General features: G+C 38.4%; 1 non-coding gene across 1 annotated transcript; it reads left to right on the top strand.

Annotated features, from left to right (window-relative positions):
* The first annotated feature begins 12,351 nt into the window (after window positions 1-12,351).
* LOC115279586 lies at window positions 12,352-12,566 on the top strand. Its single transcript, XR_003903524.1, has one exon. It is a non-coding gene; the product is annotated as a small nucleolar RNA U3 (small nucleolar RNA).

Here is a 12,566-nt window from a genome sequence, read left to right on the forward strand (position 1 = left end):
TTATACAGGCTGCCTGGTTATTTCACTTTCAAACAGATTGCATTCCAAAAATGCATTTGAGGGTTGGCTCTTTGAAAGTTGGAATACATTTTTCTTTCAGAAACACTGTGATGGTTGAGTTCCTAGGCAAGTGCACAAAAACCTGGTTAATCATATATATATACGACTTGCTTGAATTCTGGGTCCTAGAAGCATTACCGAGGACAGTGGAATAAAGAGAGCTTTCTCCCATTTTCTATATAATGAGAAAAACTCTAGAGAATGTGAAGTCTGTCTTGTTATCTCCACCTTTCTCTCCCCGTTTCTCTCTCCTGCTGGTGATTCTTCAAGGTCCCAGTGATGTCCCAGGTCCTCACTGCCCTCCATTTGGGCCTATTCCAATTCCTTGAAAATGTCCCATCTCCTGATGATTCTGTGTTCTTCCTTAACACAACTCCCATGCTCTCCGTGTAGTTGTCTTCACCTCCCATGAAAAACATTCTAATTGTGAATGACTAATTCTGGGTATTTGCAGAGCTCTTTTAAAATATGACAGGGAATGTATATTATTTCCAACATTTATGTTTTGGAAGGAAGAACGTAATGCAAAGGGGGGGAATTCAGATGAGGACAAGGGATTTTTGGAAGGGTCTCTAAAGTTTGATTTTTTATTAATTTAAAAAAAATTTTTCCAAAAACATTTTTTAACATTTATTTTTTGGGTGGGAGGGGCCGAGAGAGGGAGACAGAGGATCTGAAGCAGGCTCTGCACTGTGAGTGCAGAGCCTGATGCAGGGTTCCAGGGCATGGACTGTGAAATCATGACTTGAGCTGAAATCAAGAGTCGGACGCTTAACTGATTGAGCTACCCAAGCTTCCCAAAATTCCTACTTTTATTTATTTTTTTAGAATGTTTGCCTTTACTTTTTAACATTTTTTGTTGCCTTTACTTTTAAATGAATGATAGCAACAATTAACATATCACTTATAAAGTACATTGGTATAATTTTGAACCTGTTAAGGTATTGTTCTTTTTCTTTTAATGTTTATTTTTAAGAGAGACAGAGAGACAGAGCACAAGTGGGGGAGGGGCAGAGAGCAAAGGAGCCACAGAATCCATAGCAGGCTCCAGGCTCTGAGCTGTCAGTGCAGACATTTAAAAGACTTAGCCACCCAGGCCCCGGGGGAGTTGTTCTTATTCACAGGAAGGGAAGTTGAGGCTCAGAGAAGCTAAGTGTCTTGCTTAGAATCTCCAGCTCAGACTGAAAAAAAACTCAGTTTCTGAGACTCTGCTTCTGGGCCAGTTCTGCTGCATTCAACTGCCTCTCCAGTTTCCAGAGTTCCCAAAATCTCCATGCTGATGGCGAAAGTTCTAGCACTACTTAGAAAGTCAGGGATTTAGTGTAGGACTGTCATTCCTAGAAGACATTTTGTCAGAATGTAGATGTGTTTCTTCTTGTAAGAAATGGTCATGTAGCTACTAGCTGATGTAAACCTGAGATCTGGTCAGAATAGACGGAGGAAGGGAGACAGCAATAAATGGAAACTTAGCCTATTCGGAGTTTATATTTATATTCATATATATATATATATATATATATATGCATATCAGAGAATATAGATCAATATCTAGTATAATTGTTTTTCAATTTTTCATTATTAACGAGACAATGAAATTATGTAAGTTATAAATGTCAGTGTTTAGGAAACATTCAGAGATCAAGAACATACACTTGACCAAATCGTGAAGAAATGGAAAAAAAAAAGTGCAATCCAAGAGGCCATAATATTCATTGTTGTAATCAAAATTAAAGTGAAGCCTGTCAAAATAAAATTTAGAAAGAGTCTGTATCTTGGGAAGAAAGAAAGCCTTATTGACAAGGTCTGATCATACAACGGAAACTCTCTTCGTATTCCCCAGTAACTTGTATAGACCTGTTAAGAGAACTTAGGTTACTTTCTCCTTTGGGGTCAATGCAGCGGAGCAGCAGTGAAAAAGATCACATAGGAAAACAGACATGCTCGGAAGTCCTAGCCACAGCTTTTGGCATGAAGCATCAAGGAGACCAATGGGACACGCTTGTGGTGGTGAGAAGCATGAGCCCTCAAAATTCTTGTCTTGGTCTGTCTAATACTACAAGTGCTCTGCAAAAGCTATAGGGAAAGAATAGAAATAATTAACTTTCTCCATATTAAAAAAAATTAAAGAGATAACTGAACTTAAATATTAGACAAACATTTATCAAAGCTTTTCAACAAGAAAAAACTTTTGTGACTGTGATTAAAGGAAGGTATTAGACTATTGCCAGCATTTAAAAAGAAAATGAGGGGCACCTGGGTGGCTCAGTCGGTTAAGCGTCCCGCTTTGGCTCAGGTCATGATCTCACGATTCAAGCCCCGCTGTCAGGCTCTGTGCTGACAGCTAGCTCAGAGCCTGGAGCCTGCTTCCGGTTCTGTATCTCCCTCTCTCTCTGATCCTCCCCTGCTCGCACTGTCTCTCTCTGTCTCTCAAAAATAAATAAGACATTAAAAAAAATTAAATTCTTAAAAAAAATGAGTCAGATGATCTCATGGGGAAGAAAGGAGTTTTGGGAATGGTGGGGGTGAAAATGAGGAGAATGAGCTAAGAAGGGCTGTGATGGGTTTTTTTTTAATTGCTGATAATCTATCAAACCTAGATTGAAGAAAATCCCAACAATGAAAATGTTAATCCATTTACTTTAAACAAAGGCTAGAACTTGAAGTAAGTAGATAGGTTAGATTTTATCATTATTTGGGAGTGATTGGATCTTTTGAAATTCAGAACCTCCTTAAAGAATGTGAGGTTAAACTGGAGCAAAACAAGCATTTTTCATTTTGTTTTGGGAAGGGAACTTGTGTGTCTAGAAGCATATTGGGGCTTACTAAGGTATAGAAAAATTCACTAAGATTAACTTCCTGTACTACGTTTTATTAGTAAAATAAAGATTCTAAAATCAAAGATCTGGGGTACCTGCGTGGCTCAGTCATTTGAGCGTTGGGCTCTTGATTTTGGCTGAGGTCATGATCCCAGGTTCGTGGGATCTAGCGCCGTGTCAGCATGGAGACTGCGTAAGATTCTCTCTCTTCCTCTGCCCCTCTGCCCTTCTTTTACTCTCCAAAATTAAAGAAGTAAAACTTAATAAAATAAAAAATAAAATCAAAGGCCTATTTGCATATAATGGTTATTTTAAAAAATCTTTACTCCATTAATTTGTCATTACTTAGACATAAAAATGCCGAGTCTCAGTAACCTTAAATTCTAGTGCAAAAAAAAAAAGATTCTGTTCTGATTCTCTATTAACATACTTTGCCAGCATGTAAGTCTCAGAGTTTGATAAAGGAGCTTCTTTTTTATTTAAAGTATATCTTTGAATGAAAACAATATACAAATTATATTTGGGATCAATTTACATTCAAATCCTTTACCTTTAGATTTATGCTAAGAGCTCAATAATTTTTAAATAAATGAGTTTAAGAACAAGGTAAATTTCTTAGCAGGGCAGATTTAGTTGGCTAAGAAAGGTAATACAGTACAGACACAAAGATCGCCCCACTGGCAGCAGGGAAGTCAATGTAGCCCTCTTAGTTCAATAACACCCGGAAGGATGATAATAAAACTTAAAGTCTTTACAGCATTTTGTGGTTTACAAAATTTGTCCAGTTCATTATTTTATAACATCTTCACAATTTCTACCTCCAAAATACGTCTTAAGAATATCTATTTCTTGGGGCATCTGGGTGCTTGGTCAGTTGGCCATCGACTTTGGCTCAGGTCAAGCCCTGCGTCTATGCTGACAGCTAGGAGCCTGGAGCCTGCTTTGGATTCTGTGTCTCCTTCTCTCTCTGCCCCACCCCAACCCTCTCTCTCTCTCTTTCAAAATAAATAAACATATTAAAATATTTGAAAATTACTAAGAGAGTAAATTTTAAATGTTTAAAAAATAAATGAAAATAAAAATATATATATTTGTCACAATTTTCTAATGACTTTGTTTACTTCTAACTTACTTGGTGTTTTTGTCTTTGCCCTCTAGATTCAGGACCACAGAGACTATGCCCATCTTGTTCTGATGAATGCCAGTACCTAACATAGAGCCTGATGAATTTATGAGAATTCACAAATGAAGAAATGAACAATAACTCTATAACATGGATAGGCTTTTCAAAGAGGCCAAAATCACTAATAATTACCTACCAGTGAAGTAATGACCCAAATAAAAGTTAAGCCTTTATGATTGATAGTTTCAATTCAATGAATGGCCACCGGCTATTCCTTCCTCTTGCCACACACCTCTGTTGAGAAAATCACTTAATAGGAGAAAAGCTGAGAATAGTCATGGAGCATGAAGAGCACGCATGATAAATTTGTTATATTCTATACATGAGCAATGGCAGACCAAATATAGTATCTGCAAAGTATGGAAAGTTCAGGCTGGAGAAGGCCTTGAACTTCAGGGTAGAAAGTCTAAATTTTATTTGGGAAATAATGAGCGGCCTGTGAAGGGTTCAGAATAGAGAAAGAATATTTATGAAACAGAACTTTTGAATTAGCAAAATGTGTGAGGTTAGTGTATCAAACGGACATATGGAAGGATACCTTCTAAGGGACATACTGATATTTGATCTTGTGCTTGGTCAAATTCCATCCTTCCTGCACAGTGTCAAGGTGATGAAATGAGAGGAGGCCAGAACCAGAGGAGAGCGATCCCTGCTCAAGTCTCATCACTAACTACCTACCAAAGGTTGTCATACAACCTCTCTGAGTCTTTCTAACCACTCAGATGAATGGCTAAGCTTCTAATTCTAGCATTGAGGGAAGTGCATAGTAAGCATTAAACACATACATACCTGTTTAGCGAATTAATGAATAAATAAATGGAATCTATAACTATATTTTTCACATTTTAATATTTATAGTTCCTTATAGAAACTTTGACATTTCAGAAGAGTATGAAGGAAACAGAAATCACATATGTATCTCTCTGCTCCTCCCCTGCTCTCTTAAAATAAATAAAAAATTAAAAGTAAATAAAAAAAACACTATAAACTTATGTGTTCCCCTGTATCATCCTTTTGAAAAACCATCTTAGTACAATCATTTTCTCATATTACTAAAAATTATTCAGAAGCATATCAGCAAAATAGACAGTGATATAGATACTTTTTTTAATGTTTATTTTTGAGAGAGAGAGAGAGAGAGCGAGTGCATGAGCAGGGAGAAAGAGAGAGACAATCTGAAGCAGGCTTCAGGCTCTGAGCTGTCAGCACACAGCCCAACACCAAATTGCGAGATCATGACCTGAGCCCGTCAGAAGCTTAACTGACTGAGCCACCCAGGTGCCCCTGGATACTCTCTTTTTAAATGAACCAGTACCTGGAGCACTTGGGTGGCTCAGCTGGTTCAGTACCCGACTCTTGGTTTTGGCTGAGGTCATGATCTCAATGTTGGTGGGATCAAGACTCATATCCACTTCTGTGCTAACAGCGTGGAACCTGCTTGGGAATCTATGTCTCCCCCTCTCTCTCTCTCTCTGCCCCTCTTAGCTGGTTGTCTCTCTCTCTCTCTCTCTCTCTCAAAGTAAATAAAAAATAAATAAATAAATAAAAGAAGAACCACTACCTGGCTTCATGCCCATCAGCCCATCAGTCACTGGCTGTGACCTGCTGAGCATACACTGTGTGTTGTACATGAATACTACTATGCCCCCAATTTTATTTTCCTAGAATTTAGTACTCACCTTTTCACCCTGGGAAGACATCCTGGACTTTTACAAGGTTAGCAGAATTATGTATTCCCTCCTTTATATTCCCATTTCACTGTGTTTATCATTCTATTACTGTATATCAGAATTAATTCTCTATTTCCTTCTATTAATTATGGGCTCTCAGAGGCCAGAGACTATTGTTCATCCTTGTGTCCTTAGGGCCAAGGACAGGACCTGCAACTAAAGTGGGGTTGGTTTGTTTTACATCTCAACTTCAATGAATCCTGTAGTATAAATAGCTATCTGTCAGAAAATTTCACCTATCTAAACATACCTAAAACTATTAAAACTCGTATCTCCTCCTATAAGAAAACAAAATAAAACAAAAATATCCCTACTCCTGTAAGAATATTTCTCCTTGTTATTGGTACCTTATTATCTTGATCAAGCTTTAAACCTTGAAATTATTTTGATTTGGTTACTTCATGTTTCCGGTAACAATTTATTCTTTCCACAAATACATGCGGAGTGCTGCTTTCTGCCATGCCTTGTTCTGGGTGCTGGGTCTATAATAGCAAATAGGACACACATCTAATTTTTTGGAGCTTACATTCTAATAGAAGGAGGCAATAAAGAAGTCAAGGAGATAAATATCAGATAATGTTAAGTGCCTCAAGGAAAATTAGAACAAAATCATAAGTAGAGAGTAACTACTTTAGGTTGATCATCAGGAAAGGCCTCCCTATAGCATATTTCTCCTGTCTCTCCCCTTTCTTTCTAGTCCTGCCAACAGGCCCTCCTCACTTCATGCCTGCATCAGCATAATAGCTTAATGGATAGGCTTCCTGGCTCCAGAATTAACTCTATATCTTACCACTAAATTGATCTTCTATTTGATTGTTGTGGGAAAGACAGGATAAGATCCATGGAAAATTGTAATTTTCTCCTTTGTTAAGCACACAGATAACAGCCTAAATTACAGAACTCAGATCCAATTTTTACTCACCAAACAAAAAACTTAATTACTCATTAAGTTAATAAGGGATTAAAATTGGAGAGATCTCTTTGAATTTCAGCTCAGATACCTATCTGATTAGTATTTAGGGAGAAGGGATTCAGAATTATACCCTGGAGGGAGCAAGGATTAAGTCCTTTTTCTTTAACTACTAAGGCCAGGCAGAAAAGAACATTCAGGAGCTCCAACTAGGTGCTATGAACTGTACTGTTACTTAAATTTCAAGATATCCCTCTAAAATAGATAGAACTAGTTAACTTGCTCCAAGTCTCCACAATTATTAAGTGGTAGATAGTACAGTGACTAGCACTCAAGTTTGGATAGAAACCTTAACGTTACAAATTGTTTGGTTATAAATGATATCCTGAGAAACAAAAGCAAGAACTACAAATTAGCTGAAAGAGAGTGGTCCTGGAATAATTATTTATAGAATGAATAAACTGAGGAGAATAGGCAGAAAAATTTATACCCAAAGTAGTCATTTAGGGAAATGGGCAGGGTATGGAATTAGCCATTAAAGATACTTACCTAGTCATTAATGCAACAAAGAGTCTGATGCTGTGTTCAGCACTATGGACATTGTTCCTATTTTCTCGAATCTTATGAGCCAGTGGAGAAGTAAATATTATTATATATGTGCTTAGAAAGAAAAGCACAGGCTACATTGAGAGTTGGGGACCTGAAATATTCTAGAGGGTCCTTAGCAATAGACACTTAGGTTGGAATCTGAAAAGTAAATAGGAGTCTGTCAGGCAAGTAGGTATTGAGCATTGAAGACAGAGTGAACATTACATTCAACATTACACCGTTACATCTTAAGGGAGAAAGCAGCATAGTATTTGAAAACTGAAAGGGAATCACTTTGATTGGAACATGGAAAAGAGACTGGGGAGGTAGAGTATGGGAGAGCTTTATCCTAAGAGAAACGAGTAGACATTAAAGGGTTTTATTTATTTTTGTTTTTTTAATGTTTTTATTTATTTTTGAGAGAGAGAGACAGCATGAGCAGGGGAGAGTCAGAGAGAGAGGGAGACACAGAATCCGAAGACAGGCTCCAGGCTCTGAGGTAGCTGTCAGCACAGAGCCTGACACAGGGCTCAAACCCACGAACTACGAGATCATGATCTGAGCCAAAGCTGGATGCTCAACTGACTGAGCCACCCAGGCACCCTGACCTTAAAGGTTTTAAACCAGAGAAGGAAACACCAGATTTGTATTTTAAAGAGAGCACTATGTCTGCTTGGTGGAAGGAATAAGGAGGGAAATGAATTTGAATGCAGGAAGACTACTAGGGGAGGGGTGGGAGGGTGCGGTGCCATTACAATAGCACAGGTGAGACTTGGTGATATATCTCATTGGGTGGGGAGAACTGGGATGGATTCAAGAAGTATTTAGGAGATAGAATAGATAGGACTTAGTGACAGATTGTATTAGCATATGAGAAATAGGAAGGCTTCTGGAATGATTGGCCATATTTTCAAAGTAAGAAGGTGGTGCTAATTAGTGGCCCTGGGACCCCAGAGGGAAGGAGAAGAGTGTGGGGAGTAAATACCCTAAAGAAGTAAGCCACTGAAGAATGAGGTTTGGAATGGGCTGTATACGCCCTTTTTGATAAAGGAAGGTTTGAAACTCATTGGCTGAGAACAGTAATCTCTAATTTCCTTTTCAGAGAGGGGACCCTGTTGCTATGGGACCCTGCCCTCCCGGGCAGAGTGGGGTAGGGGCCAGATTGTCCCTGGTCTAAACATTTTTTGATTTTTCATGCCTATAAGTAAAATAAATTTTTAGTAAGTAGTCCTGTAAATTATATTTATAAATCATCAAATATTGGTAATCTCTACATTGATTTACTGTATAGATAAAACAAGTAGAAATAAAAATGTATCAATTTCTTCATGTACCCCGATAAATCATGATACTGTGCAAGTTAACCTGCTCTAGTGTATTTTGAAAAACAAGGTATTATTTCAGTCTTCAGACATACAACTCCTGGAAGAACCAAAGCCACTCTAAATCTTTTAATTTAAATAAAATTATAAGGGTGCCTGGCTGGCCCAGTCAATTAAGTGTCCAACTCCTGATTTTGGCTCAGGTCATGATCTCACCATTTGTGAGTTCAAGCCCCACTTAGGGCTCTTGCGCTGACAGTGTGGAGCCTGCTTGGGAGTCTCTCTCCCTCCCTCCTCTCTCTGCCCCTCCTCTGCTCACATACATACTCTCTCTCTAAATAAATAAATAAACTTAAAAAAAAAGATTAACAACCACAAAAGGAAGACCTACCAAGTACTGGGGTATTTTGATCGCTCAAGTCAGTTGAGCCTCAGACTCTTGATTTCAGCTCCGGTCAGGCTCTTGGCTGGTTGTGGAAGCTGCTTAAGATTCTCTTTCTTTCCCTCTGGCCCTCTCCCCTGCTCACTCTTTCTCTCTAAAACAGAGAGGGGCACATGGGTGGCTCAGTTGGTTGGGGGTCTGACTTTGGCTCCAGTCATGATCCCATGTCTCCTGAGTTCAAGCACCATGTCTGGCTCTGTGCTGACAGCTCAGAGTCTGGAGCCTGCTTCGGATTCTGTGTCTCTGTCTCTCTCTGATCCTCCCCCACTCACACTCTGTCTCTCTTTCAGAAATAAACAAACATTAAAAAAATATTTAAAAAAATAAAAATAAAATAAACAGAGAAACAAACAAACAAGAACCACAACCACAACCCTCATCAAATACCCTGCCCAAACTGAGAGGCTACTGTCCTGGAACCCAAGTAGCAGTCCAGAAAAGTAATCAACAAAGACAGGCTGCTCCCAGCAGACACACAACAAATTTCAAATTCATAGACTATTAAAGTGAAAGGATATGTTTATCTATTAGCTGGTACTATTTTAGCTGCAAGAGACAGAGATACAAATTTTAACGTGTTGGGGAAAAAAGGAGAATTGATTAGAATTCTAGAGTGTTTTATGGGACCTAAAGAGAGTAATATGGTGAATTGAACCAGGAATGTGAATCACATCAGTCCCTATAATCTCAAGTCTCTGTTCCTTTACACATCTACTTCCTTCCTTTTAAATTAATTAGCTTAATTTTCATTACCTATGAAGCAGATGTAACTAACACTTCCATTTTATGGATGAGGATGATGACCTTGGGCAAGTTGTTTAGGGTCATAAACTTAAGGGCACAGCCAGGATTCAAACCCTACCCATCTATTGCCAGGCCCATTAACTTTTTATTATGGAATATTTTAAACATACACAAAAGTGGAAAAACTAGTACAATTAATCCCATGCATGGACCAATCTAGGTATGACAATCTAGGATATACACACACACACACGGCTATAACAATCATCAACTTACACTCATTTCAGTTGCACATACCCCTATCAATTACTCCCCATTGGCACTGGATTATTTTGAAGGAAATCCCTTAATTTCATTTCATCCATAACTATTTCAGTGCATATCTCTGAAGGAGGAATTTTAACATAATGGCAACATCAATATTAGACCAAATAACACTTTCTTGACATCATCAAATATCAAGTCCATGTTAAAATTTCTAGTTGTTTCTAACTTTTTTTCTACAGGTGGTTAATTTGTATTGGGATCCAAATGGTATCCAAACATTACATGTGATCCTCAGATCTCTTAAGTCTCTCTCTCTCTTTAAAAGGGCCTACACTTTTTTAGGTAAGATAAGACCTAAATAGTTATATTTGAAGTAGAAATTGACAGATGGCATAAGACATAAAGAACTGAAATAAAATGAGAATTCGGAAATAACTTTTAGTGACAGTCACTAAGAATAATACTAGAATAATATTCTTATTCTAAAATATGTATGTGTGTGTGTGTGTGTGTGTGTGTGTGTGTGTGTGTGTGTGTTGGGCTCCAAACTGAGTGTGGAGTCTGCTTAAAATCCACCTCCCCGCTTCCTCTGCCTCTCTTCCCCGCCCTGCTCATGCTCTCTCATTAAAAAAAAAAATACAGTTGAATAGTACACAACCTGATATGTCTTAACATCCCTTGCAAAAGAAAAAAGCACAGAAGTGGGGGCGGGCGGGCAGAGAGGGAGAGAGAGAGAACATGAGTAGGGGCAGGAGGCAGAGAGAAAGAGAGAGAGAATCTTAAGCAAGCTGATATGTTGGTAGTCAGCTACGATCACTGTCCACAGCAGCACTGCCCAAGATAAACATAATATGAGCACAAATGTAATTTTTAATGTTATAGTTCACCTACTTTTAAAAAAGTGAAAACAATTTTAATAATATATTTTATTTAACTCAACATGTCCAAAATACTATCATTTTGACATGTACTAAAAATGTAATGAGATATTTTATATTCTTATTTTCATACTAATTTTTCAAAGTCTGGTGTATTTCTTCCACTCATAGCTGGTGGGTGTTACAGTCTGCTTGCCCTGGCCCATGAGAGCTGACTGTGAGCATCTCGTCCCAACTCTATATTCAGGACATTCCCCTGGTAGCTCAAAATTGGCTATGGTGGTAGTATTTACACCACAGCAAACTTCACAACGCAGGGTTTTTTCCACCTCAGGGAGCCAGTTATTAAACATGTATCAGTATAGCACTGGTTATAACACTTCTCATTTTGGACCAGCCCCATTTCAAGTAGTCAATGACTACGTATGGCTGGTAGATATTGTATCACATAGCCCATTATGGGGCATGCAGTTGAGTGTAATCTATTCTATCATTCCTTCTCTGCTGATTAGCTGGAATAGTCCTGCAGAGAAAAATTTTCTTCGTTAACTATTTAGCTCTCTTAACATATAGCCTCAAGTATTTTCCTTTATTAACTAGTATCCAAAATAATGAGTACAGCAAAAAATAACCAATTAGTATTTTTTGGTAGCATTATGAGTACAGATTATTTCAATCCATTGCATTTACTATTTTTATTGATGCTCATATTGTCCCATCTTTGGCCATTGGACATTTCTTTAAGTTCAGAGCCCACATTTTAGACTGCTAAGCTACCACTAACACCAGCCAGACTTTATGTCTTGTAATTTCAACCATTAGAAAGTAATTGATCTTATTTTCTAGATCAAAAGTTCAAAAAGCTTGGGATTCATTGGCCTAGCTAGTTTCAAGGGCCCACCGCTATATCCAGCAATGTCACACGGGAACTTGGCACCCCTGTTAGGAATCAAGGTGGGGGGCTATCCTAGTAGAACAATCACTTGGTAGACAAAACAATAGATATCCACCATTACATATTTAAAAGATTACCCAGAAAATTCTGAAGCACATCATCCTCTTCACATTGCTGATTAGTTGCTTTGTTTATTCATTCAACACATAACTATTAAGAATCTTTGGGGCACCTGGGTGGCTCAGTCGGATAAGCGTCCAACTTCAGCTCAGGTCATGATCTCACGGTTCGTTGGTTCGAGCCCCACGTTGGCTCTGTGCTGACAGCTAGCTCAGAGACTGGAGCCGGTCTTCAGATTCTGTGTCTCCCTCTCTCTCTGACCCTCCCCTGCTCACGCTGTCTGTCTGTCTGTCTCTTTCTCAAAAAAAAAAAAAAGACATTAAAAAAATTAAGAATCTTTGACAGTCATGGAACTATTATTCTGACTGTAAAAGTTAGTTTAAAAAAACATAACCTAAGACTATACTTTCAGGGATCATTTCTATAGTTTGTTACTAGAGAAGTTTCTCTGAGTGTGTAGAGTGCCCGAAACCATGAGGAGGAGGTGCAGTGTCCCTTCCGGAGCATGAAGCTGACTTTGGGTGTTGTATCTGCAGCTGCCCTTTATCATTGATGATCGTTCTTCTCCTCTTTCTAGGGGAGGAAGAGGGAAGGGATTCCGTCTGAGTGGT

The sequence above is a fragment of the Suricata suricatta genome, chromosome 15 (assembly GCF_006229205.1).
Source record: "Suricata suricatta isolate VVHF042 chromosome 15, meerkat_22Aug2017_6uvM2_HiC, whole genome shotgun sequence".
Lineage (NCBI taxonomy): Eukaryota > Metazoa > Chordata > Mammalia > Carnivora > Herpestidae > Suricata > Suricata suricatta.